Source organism: Cibotium barometz, chromosome 52, assembly GCF_041138505.1.
Source record: "Cibotium barometz isolate CiBa-2024 chromosome 52, ASM4113850v1, whole genome shotgun sequence".
NCBI classification, from domain to species: Eukaryota; Viridiplantae; Streptophyta; class Polypodiopsida; order Cyatheales; family Cibotiaceae; genus Cibotium; species Cibotium barometz.
Genome location: NC_141097.1, coordinates 17,005,970 through 17,018,112, shown reverse-complemented (window position 1 = coordinate 17,018,112; position 12,143 = coordinate 17,005,970). Strand labels below are relative to the sequence as shown.

The window sequence follows — 12,143 nt, the reverse complement described above, 5'->3', positions numbered from 1 at the left end:
CAAAGAATTGCTTGTTGAATCATGCTTTTAGCATAGCTCTAAGATTTCATGGGTCCATTGGCCCTCTTCTTTTTATAAGGATAGGGATAATAATGCAGACGGTTCATGATTTGTGAAATCCCATCCGGCAAACAACCTCATTGGTGAAGCTTTGCCAAGATAGATGCTCAATGACAGCCCCATGACAACACAACCTAAAAACTAGTGTAATTTTTGTTTCTTTCTATGTAATTTCCACGACTTAAATTGAAAAAAAAAGTTTGTAATTTTACCTAGCCTTGAATTTAAAGATTAAAGACTTAAAATTTTAAAAAAAAGTTGTAATTTTGCCTAGCCTTGAATTTGAAGATTCAAAATTTTAGTCAAAAAAATCAGTTAATCTATGCAAAACTCAATTTTTCATTGGGTTGAAAAAAAGTCTATTTCAGACATGGCATGAACTCAATTATTAAGAGTGTCGATGGTGGCTGACTACTATAGATGATGTAGAACTTGAATACATAGAGATGGAAGGAGGAAGAAAGGAACACCTTATGAACTAAAATGTAGGGGGTTTGGGAGAAGGAAAAAAGGAAAATAAACGATAAAAGAAGTCTTTAGATATTACAAAACTTGAAAACACATAGATGGGAGGAGGAAGCAAGGGGCACCTCATGATTTGGGGCTATGGAGTCTTGGGAAGAAGGAGAATTCATAGGAGTATGCTATGGAAGATTGAAATCTAAAAACATAGAGGTGGAAGAACGAAACAAGGAGGAGGAATATAGAAGGAAGAAAATACCTTGATTTAGGTTGCTATGGATGCAAAAAGCACACTTATGTTATGGTTATAGAGGCCAAAAAAGTTTTTTTTAATACATTCTAGGTAAATATGGAGGGGCTTTCATAGCTTTTTGAAGGAAAACAAAAATTGTGTAAACTTTAGGTCACTTTTTGCCCAAGCTTTTGATGCGAGGGGTCCCACAAGGAAAGTGAATTAAAAAGGTAAGTAGAGAGAGTAAAAAAGACAAAGAGGTGGTGGGGGGGGAGGGGGGCTAGGGTGACAAACTCTTACACTAGATTATAGGAAATATGCCTCAAATTTGGGCTAATGAGCTTTAAGGAGTTTGTAACCCTAGTGTATAAAATGTGTACCCCGCCCATTGGCCCACCTCAAATCCCTTTTCATTAGAAAAAGGATTAAGAATTGAGCAAAGAGACCCTTTCTTAGTCCATTTGTATAGTAGCACTAAGGCGATCGGTTATTCTGCCACAATATTAGGAGCCTGATGAAGGATATAGATTGAAGAGCGAGAAGGGGGTGAGTCGCCTCTGAAGAACATGATGGACTAAGTAGTATTCCCCACCCTCAAAAATGTCATCTAGGGCCTAATGTAAGTCTTCCCTTATTCTAGGGTTACCATAGTAAAGGTTCTCTTGATGGCTTACTTGTAGTTTACTTGCCTTTGCTAGACTACATATTATTATAGTCAATAATGCCTTTAAATTTACAAGGGAATGAAAAAGGAGTGCCTTCTATTGAACCTAGTGAAACTAGGCTTCAAAGCATTTCTTGTCAAAGTATGCTTTTAGTGTAGCTCCAAGATGATGTGGGTACATTGGGCCATAAGTATAGGAATAATGATACCACGGTTCATGATTTGTGAAAGCCAATGTGGTAGATAGCCTCATTATGAGTAGCATTGCTAAGATAGGTGCTCAATGTGATAAGAAAGCATGAATCAATGTCACAAAAAGCCTATTCTTTATTGTAATTTTCAGGGCTCAAATTTGGTTATAATTATCTATAACGTTAAATTCAATGATTCAAAATTTAAAAATTTTAGTTATAAAAGCGGCTAATCTATCCAAAATTTTTAATAAAAATGGGTTGAGCTCGAAGATCATACATGGTATTGAGAGTCTCGGTGGTGGACCACCATGCTCCGATGTTGACGAATCGCGATCCGAGAACTATTTAAATCAAGAGAACGAGGCTGATCAAGAATGAGAAACGAAATGCCAACTTTTCCAACTGATCCACCAAGAAGGCGAAGCTCGACTCCTTCGACAAAAACAAGCGCAATATCAAATATGGTGGCACGACAGCTGGCTGATTTTGTTGCTAGGAGCATGACAGAGGATATCCATCAATGGATCCTGAAGAGGCAGAGCAGACTGACCCTCAAGAACATGATGGACTTTGGGGTCTTCCCCACCCCCAACAACCTGCTGCTGCTGTCGGCCCAGTTCCTGCACCGAGTAGTGGAGCTTGAGAATCTGCCGCACGGGCTTTCCTCCAACACCCACATCTTGAATCAACTCCTTCAAAGAACTACACAACTTCCCTGGATCACAGAGAATCACGACGAGTCTAATTTCACCGAATTGATAAGTCAGATAAAACTAAGGCACAGCAACGTGGTGCCTTGCATGGCGATGGGAATCAAAGAGCTCAAAAGCGAGCTTGTACAGTCGAATAATGTAGGCCTCAAGGACGTCCTCGGCAAGATCCACCAATTCCTCGACCGCTTCTTCATGTCAAGGACTGGCATCCGCATGTTGATAGGTCAGCACGTCGCCTTCCACCAGTAGTAGAGCCAACCGCCAGGTTACGTCGGCCTCATCTCCATAAAAGAGAGCCCCCTCGCTATATCGTGCATCAGAACGCTATCGACGACGCTCGTTCGGGCTGCATGCGGACATATGGTGATGATGCCCCTAAAGTTACATTTGCGTATGTGCCCGCCCAGCTTCATCACATGCTATTCGAGCTGGGTAAGATAGGAGTTAAAAAACATCGCTATACTGTAAAAATATCCCACTTTTTTGTCGTTTCTTTTGCTACCACGTAGTTTTTATCTTTTGAATACAATAAACTTGTACTCTGAGTTTTGTTTTAGGTTTATATCTTATCTGTCACTTCTACCTCTCCTACCCTATCCTTCTCAAGCTCAAGTAAGGTATGTCTACTCTTTTCCTTTATCTCGTATGCAAACAAATTTTTCATGAAAGCTTTCTTGTGAGTATTTCCTTTCTCTTTCCTCTCTTTTAAGTATTTCTTTTCTTCTCTTCTCCTTCTTATTGAAGCTTAATCATCACGAGTATTCTCCTTTCTTCTTTTCCCCTAATTTAGAGCTCTCTATTAAAGCTTCATACAGTAAGAGATTTTGATTTTTGTTAATACTTTTTTTTCTTAACTTGGTTTAATTTTGTAGGTTTTCAACACATATACAAGTCTCATAAGAGATCTCTTTCTTTTATGTTTCTTCTTTCATGCTTTTACATGTTTATAGCGTTTGTAAGTTTTAGGAGTTTTAAGATTAGGGTTTGTTATTAATACTTAATTTGGTTTGACTTTTTAACTTTTCAACACATACAAGCCTAACAAGGTAAGCGATCTCTTTCTTGTATGTTTCTTCTCTTATGCTTTATATGTTATACTCTTTCCATGCTCTATGGATAGCCTTTAGAGAGCTATGCTTCTCTCAAGAGATTGCCATATACCTTAGTCTCATGCATAAGACTTATGCGTTAGGCCTATGTATAAGGCCATATGGATAAGCTTTATGCATGAGCCTTATGAATAAGAAACATGCACGAGACTTGTGAATAAGGAGGCCGGTAGCAACCTAGGCATGCCGGTAGCTACCTAGGCATACCAATAACTTCCAATGCATGCCAGTAGCTTCCCATGCAAATGCATAAGTCTCATGCATGAGGCTTATGCACTAGCCTTGTGTATGATGCTTATATGTATGGCTAAAGCATAAGCTTTATGCACTAGCTTTGTGCATGAGGCTAATGCATATGGCCACTTTTTGAGAGAAGCATAGCTCTCATGAAAAGGCTATTGATAGAGGAGAGAAAAACTAAAAAAACCTTATAACATGTAAAAGAATAGGAAACATAAAAGAGAGAGATTCCTTATCTTATGAGACTTGTATGTGTGGATAACGTATAAAATCAAATCAAATAAAGAAAAAAAAGTATTAGTAAACCTTATCCTAACCCTAAGAGAAAGCATATACAAAACCCTAATCTTAATAAAAATCTTAATGAAAGTTTTTGCATAACATAGAAAACTTATTGAATCTTTTTTTTCCTTCTCATTAAAGCCTAACCCTAACCCTAGCTTCTATATAGAAATCCTAATAGAGAGCTTTTATGGAGAGCTCTCCATCAAAGCTCTTTATTAAGGTTTCTATGTAGAAGCTAGGGTTAGGATTAAGCTTCAATGATAGGGAAAAAGAAGAACAGAAAAACTTAGAATAGAGGAAAAGGAAGGGAAATACTCATAAGAAAGCTTTCATGGAAAGCTTGTTTGCATAGGAGATGAAGGAAAAGAGAAGAGGAGGACAGGGTACGAGAGGTAGAAGTCATAGGAAAAAGAAGCGGGAGTACTTTTTCTAGGCCATACTGCTAAGTAGCATTTTGTTTTTACAGTAAAGCAACATTTTTTTTATTCTAAAAATCATGCTGAGTAGCAACAAGATCTTCTCATAGTAGTGTTTTTTCATTGCTAAGCAACATTCCTTGTTGTAACAAAAAGACGTGCTAAGAAGTGTTAAAATCCTCGACATTCCCCCTTCTAAAAATGATGCCAAATACCGATGTTGTGTCCTCGATGTGTTATACATAGTGATATTCTAGGGTTACCGTAGTAAAGGTGATAATGATGGCTTACTTATCATAGTCAATATTGACTTTTAAAAGGGAATGAAAAAGGAGTGCCTTACATTGGGCTTCAAAGAATTGCTTGTTAAATCATGCTTTTAGCATAGCTCTAAGATTTCATGGGTCCATTGGGCCTCTTCTTTTTATAAGGATAGGGATAATAATGCAAACGGTTCATGAATTGTGAAATACCATCTGGCAAACAACCTCATTGGTGGTGAGTAGCTTTGCCAAGATAGATGCTTAATGACAGCCATGACAAGATAACCTGAAAACTAGTGTAATTTTTGTTTCTTTCTATGTAATTTCCACGACTTAAATTGGAAAAAAAAGGTTGTAATTTTACCTAGCCTTGAATTTAAAGATTAAAGACTTAAAATTTAAAAAACAGTTATAATTTTGCCGAGCCTTGAATTCGAAGATTCAAAATTTTAGTCGAAAAATCAGTTAATCTGTGCACTCCGCCTCAACACCACCTCCGCCTCCACTACACCACATGCCATGCTAGATGAAGCCCAATCTCTCTTGCCTCCCTGGAGCGCCTATGAGGGCTGATTCGTTTTTTCTACAATGCCCGCTCCGGCCCCACGCTCTCCACACCCATCATCTCCTGCCCTCTACCTTCTCTTCATGCTGGCCTGTGTGCCTCTCCTGCTCCCTCTCGTTTTCCCACAAGGAATCCATGGAAATGCCATCTCTCTTTGCGAAGCCACATACACAGCACATTGCAAAAGCTACCATAGGCTCTGGCCGAGGCAAGCCGGCCCTTTCTAGAGAAGATCGGTTGTTGCAAGCAAAAGAAAGAGAGAGAGAAGAGAAGAGAGCAAGAGAGATGAGAGAGAGAGAGAAGAAGAAGAAGAAGATAATGAAAAGAAAATGTGAAGGAGGATAGAGAGAGAGAGAGAGAGAGAGAGAGAGAGAGAGAGAGAGAGAGAGAGAGAGAAGAGGAAGAAGGAGAAGGAGAAGCAGAAGATGATGATGATGATGATGATGCAGATGAGAAAATATGTATGAGTGAAGGGTGAGAAAAGGGACAAAAGAAAAGAAGAGGATAAGAAAATAATTATACAAGAAAAGTCATTATACCAATAAAAAAAGGATAAGAAAATAAGTATATTAAAAAAAGTTATGAAGATTTAAGAAGAAGAAAAGGAGGACGAGGATAAGAAAATAAGTATACAAAAAAGTATGAAGATTTAAGAAGAAAAGGAGGACAAGGATGGTGGATAGGACTAAGGGTATGGTTGTTCATGATTTTGTTGTTGGTATCTCCATGATTTTCTTAGCGTGTCTATTATTTCCTTTCGTATGTCCCTAATGTGTTTAGTATTCTCATGTATGTCCATGCTCTATATGGACATATAAAGCATGTCAAGGTGTATGGTAAGTCCATGTTGTGTATGATATGTTTGATGTATGTGTTATGTCAATATGTTTGATATGTCTAATGTATATGCATTTGGTATGTCCATATGAGTTCCATGGATGGTTGCAAGCTAAGGGTGCTCAGACACATCCCATCACTATAAAGATGGGACATTCACAAACGAGCCACATACATCAATCGAGGTCCAAGTGGTATCCATGTAGGCCTCCTCAAGACCTCGATCGAGGTCCAAGTGGGCATCCACAACGAGCTCGCTCGATGTCGAGTCATTTTTCATGCAGGACCTTGATCAAGGTGGTCCACACACGTGCCACACTAAAACTCGACCGAGGTCCATATTGGATGCCATGTAAGATCTTGATCAAGGTCCATGCACTATGGATACATGTATGGGTATGCACCATATCAGATGGACATCGATTGAGGTCCATAAAACAAATAGGTTTTATTCTTAATATCAACCATCTAGACCTTGATCAAGGTACTTGGACCAAATATTCACCATCCATACCTCAATCCAGGTAATCTTCACCATCCATACCTCAATTAAGGTAACACGATCAAAATCTTGACTATCCAAAAGTTGTAAATCTCCACCGTTGCTACCTCGATCGAGGTATGTAACGGAATCTAGACTGTTGATACCTTGATTGAGGTATGTAATGGAATCTAGACCATTGACAATATCTCAATTGAGCTATGAAGATTATCTCTATGTAGTCCATACCTTGATCAAAATATTGTGGATTGATTGATGTCGTCCAACTGATTGGCAAAAAAAAAGCCCTAATCTTTGGCACCATCTCATTGGTGCCCTAAACACACCTTGTTTGAGGAGTTATAAAAGATTTTTAAAAAAGTTCCACCACTCTCATCTTATTTTAGCCCTTTTTTAGGCTTCCTTAGGCCTAATTATTCTTTTGTCCTTTTTGGACTTGTGCTTTCATACTTGGCCTTCTAGGTATCTTAGTTAGCATAGAGTCATGTGATGAACCACACGACTCCATAGCAAAATTCATAGCTTCCATGAGTGATTTATCTGTTGTTCATGCTACCACTACTATAGATTGTCCATCTACACTAAAAATTGTGTCAGACCTAGAGGCCTTTCTCACATCATCCCTTCATATAGCTCAAGGGGATCCCGTTTTTGTGCCTGAGTATCTTTGAGGAGAGGAGGCAATCAACATATGAGTGGGTTAGCGGTACAGGTCCTAGTGATTCATCAACTCCTCCAAAGAGCTATCATGATAGTATGCTCAGTGTCGTGGAGCAGACACATTTCGACTAGGAGGTACAAGTTTGCCAAGACTACACTATGAGCGACTATAGGTCAGAGAGATGATGAGGAATGCAAAGCTATTAGGACTAGTCCCCTACCTCCTCCTGCACCACAGGTGAGACAGGCGAGCAACAGTAGAAGTATCACCACTCAATTCAAAGAGGATCCTCGATAGGTAGCTACGGTTTTCGATACGGGATATGTTTACACTGTCCTCAGGATGTTGTGGATCAGATGAAAGTGAATAAATCAAGAGTAGCTCGGTTAGTACTTGTTATTTTTTATCAAGATGTATCTTCTACTAACTGAGAGTAGATGGGTTAGCACTTATACCTTGTCCTTTATTTTCCATGATTTATTCAGATGTATCTTGGTGCTTGATATATTGTTCTTTGTACTTTGTTGATCATGATATATTGAGATAGTTCTTTGTACTTATGTGTATGCTTTGTTTTAAGACACTTATGCATTTGTAATTTAGTTCAAAAGTTTTCAATTAAGCCCTTCTCTCTCTATCTTTATCTCTCCCCCTCTTGCCACCTAAACCTCATCCAATGGTGATGAAACTTTGTTAAGCATGGTTGATGAACCTAGCCCCACATGCCTACAAATTTTCATTGCCATCGGCAGGCGATGTTTGATTGGTGGTCAAGTGGGCCCCAGTGCCCAAAATTGAAGTCTCTTAATGCTTGAGAGGCTAGGAAAATTTCCGCTCTTCTACATGCCATCATACCCAACATTATCCATGATGGTAGCAATAAAACTTTCGGACATAGGGGTGGGCATGGCCCCACATGCTTGGAAAGTTTCATCACCATATCGAGTGACATTTGGTTAGTCAAGTAGGGCCCAATTCCCAAATTGAAGTCTCTTATTACTCGAGAGGCTAGGAAAAATCTCGCTCTTCCACATGCCATCATACCCAAACATCATCTGATAGTGATGAAATTTTACAGGCATAGAAGTGTGCCTAGGCCCACATGCTTGCAAATTTTTATAACCACCATCAAGTGACATTTAGCTGGTCAAGTGGGGCCAAATGCCCATAATTAAAGCCTTAGTGCCGAGAGGCTAGGAAAAATCCCCCTTTTCCTTCAACCTTGTTTATTTCATGGGTAGTCCTGTCCTTCTCTGCAACAGTAAGAAAAGAAATAATGGGCATAAAAAATTTATCATTAGGCAAAATTTAGACTCAAAAAGGGCTCTCTAAGAAGAGCCATATCATCACTTTGCTAGAAAAAAGGGGCCTTGTTGAACCTTATGTATCTTACATCAAAACCCCCACATGTAACATACCGTTGGAAAGCCCTTGAAAAGTAGATTTTAAATCTACCACCTTTGACAAATTTGGACTATCACTTCCCTACTAAAAGGTAGATTATTCCAATGATTGTGACATCTATGTAACAATCATTGGAATCTACCTTTTAGTAGGGAAGGCATAACTTGATCATATCAAATCCAAATTTATCAGAGGTAGTAGATTAAAATCTACTTTTTAATGGTATGTCACATGTGAGGGTTTTGATGTCGTAAGATACATAAGATTCATGATCTCCCTTTTTCTAGCAAAGTGATGACATGGCTCTTCATAGAGGACCCTTTTTTAGTCCAAATTTTGCCTAATTTTTGAGTGATCTTTGCTTTAATCTCCTCTAATAAAGGACTAAAAATCATTTAAATTATAAGCAATGAAGCCTTTCTACTGAGTGTCATTTGCTACTACTCTCCTACTACTACATTATCTTATCACTAAGGTAAACCTTTCTCCAAGTAAGTAATGTCTCCATATTTTTAGAGCATACACATTTGCAAGTAGTTCTATTGCGTAGTTTCTCTCATCGACCTTGAGCTTTCTAGACTCAGATACAACTGGTTGCTCTTCTTGAGCAAGAACTCCCCCAATTGTAAATATGGTGGCCTTAGTATGACTAATTCGAATGGCATATCAAACTTTGGTGATTTGAGAACACGTCTTGTCACTAAGGTATATTTTAATTTAACAAAGCACTCTGGCACATCGGCATCCATTTGAATGGGAATTCCTTCTTCAATAGTGGAGTCAATGGGGAAACTATTTTTGCATACTTAGGTATAAAGATTCTATACCATCCTATTAAACCCAAAGCAGCCTATTAATTTCTTCACTCTGAGATTGGTTTTGGCTAGTCTACAACAGCTTGAAATTTGGCTGGGCCTATTGAGATTCTATCTTTGGATGGGTCTATTGAGATTCCATCTTTTGGTACTATAAAAGTATTTAATATGTTCTATGAAAAATGTGCACTTCCTTTTCTTAGCAAAAAGTCAATGTTTTCTAAGTATCCTAAGAACCTTGCGCACATGTTCTTCATGAATTGTAGCTTTCATTCATGAATGACAACTTCCTTTAAGTAGAATAAAATATCAATAAAGAATACAAGGATAAAAACATTAAGGTGTTCCTTATCAAGAGTTAAAGGCTATATTAGGTACATCTTTCTCTTTGATTCTAATACATGATGATATCCTTATCTTAAATCATTTTTTATAAATATCTAACCATGTAAGCGATCCAAAATCCTATCTATCCTAGGGATTAAGTACTTGTTCTTGATGTTAAGGTGTTTAAACCTAAACAATCTATGCATACTCTCAAGTTTCCATCCTTCTTCTTCTGAAAAAGTATAGGAGTTTCCCATGGTGAAACACTAGGCTGAATAAATCCTTAAATTGCTAATTTTCTTAATTGTTCCTTAAGTTCAATAGCTTCTGGAACAACCATTTTGTAGGCTCACTTATGGGTTGGGATCTAGGAAACCACTTCTATTTCATGATCTACTTCATGAACTGGAGGCATCTCTATTAATTCCTTAGGGAACACATCTACATATTCACTCAGCCAGCACCACTATGGCTCATCAGAGTTTGTGCCTTTCCCTACTGTTAGTAAGATTTACTACATGGATTTCTTGCTTCTTTTAGAGTTCTTTGAGTAGTTTAGCTGCCTTAACTACCTGTAGTACTAGGCCTCCATTATCTCTAATTCCTTTCACCTTGTTACCCACCATGAAGGTTGATACTTTGTGGCAAAGGATATCAGCTAATTTTGAACACACCAATCTATTCCCAAATTTTCATCATATAATCCTAAGGGTAGAACCTTGAATTTGCACTTGGTTAGATCCCCACCTCATGAGAATTGAATTGTGTTTGTGTGGTGAGTAGTGAGAAGTTTTCCACGATAGCCAACTCCACTTGCATATCAATTTCCCGTGCCGTTGTTCGGAGAATAGTTTACGCATGCATCTAGGTGAAATGAAAGGATAAGTGCTTCCAAAATCTATTAAAAGCTTAAATTCCTTACCTTGGTATTTTGTCGTCGTTCTTGTATCACTAAAAATTATTTATTTTGTCCTATCTCATTTATTTGTTGTCCTATCCAAAATATCTTTTAAATCTTGACCTTTTTACCTTATTAATCTCTAGCATGACTTCTAAAAAATGCAAGGTTTCTTCCACGATCATTGAATATAAACTTATGATGTGGGAGGTAGAACCTCAATGAATTTAGACTCGTAATATGAACTCTCCTAAGGATAGGGGTTTGTCGCCGTGTATGATATACTTCTTCACTAACCTTAGCGTCTGTATAATCATTGCAAGACCAATGTTCTCTCAAACATAGGCTTGACCTTTTAACCTTATATAAAAAAGGATAAATTTGTTTGATGCTCTATCCCTTCGAGCTCTCCACAAAAAGTGTTGTTTAGAATGGAAACGGATATCCTATATGTTATTAATAACTCATTCTCTAGCTAGACAAAAAATAGAGGATAATATTTCATAGATGAATGCTATTCTATCTTGGCATTCATGAATCTTTGGAAATCTAGGGTTAGTTATCTACCAAGTTTAGAGATGATGCCATTATTGAGCCTTGGGCTGGGCACATATCTTACATGTACATGCCAACTTGTGTCCACAATAGCTTCTTGGAGAGGATCCACATAAGCACTAAGTCACCTCAATCCTCCATGTTAGCTTGGTCAACCTAGTTGACTTTCCACTTCATTAACAATGCCACATCATATTTCCACCTTTGCATGCAACCTTACATATGTTGACATGGCATGCCACATTAACTAAGGCCATATCATACACATGTCCACATCATCGGTCTACATGTCAACCCATGCATCCCATGTGGAATTGCCATATTAGCTCACATGGTGCCGCCACGTGACACTCGAGTTGCCACATGGCATGCGTGACACTAGTTGCCACATGGCATGCGTGATGCCAATGTCCTGATGGTGATGAAACTTTGTAGGCATGGGGGGTGGGCTTCACACGCTTGCAAATTTTCATCATTATCGAGTGATGTATGGTTGGCCAAGTTGGGCCCAGTGTCCAAATTTTCATCATTATCGAGTGATGTATGGTTGGCCAAGTTGGGCCCAGTGTCCAAATTTAAAGTCTCTTAATGCTTCCTGCTCTTCTACATGTCATCATACCGGAAGGTCGTCTTCCAAACATCATCATTCGATGGTGATGAAACTTTGCAGGCATGGTGGGTGGGCCTAGCCCCACATACCTACAAAGTTTCATTGCCATCAGTAGGCATGCGGGGCTAGGCCCACCCCACATACCAATAAAGTTTCATTGCCATCAATAGGCATGTGGGGCTAGGCCCACCCCACATGCCCACAAAGTTTCATCACCATCGAATAACATTTGGAATGATGGCATGTGGAAGAGCGGTATTTTTCCTAGCCTACCAAGCACTAAAGAGACTTTAAATTTGGGATTGGGCCCCACTTGACTAACCAACACCCG

The 12,143-nt window shown here is 38.6% G+C and overlaps 1 pseudogene; it reads left to right on the top strand.

Annotated features, from left to right (window-relative positions):
- The first annotated feature begins 2,073 nt into the window (after positions 1 to 2,073).
- LOC147608874 (pyruvate dehydrogenase (acetyl-transferring) kinase, mitochondrial pseudogene) lies at positions 2,074 to 2,941 on the top strand (annotated as a pseudogene).
- The last annotated feature ends 9,202 nt before the right edge of the window (positions 2,942 to 12,143 follow it).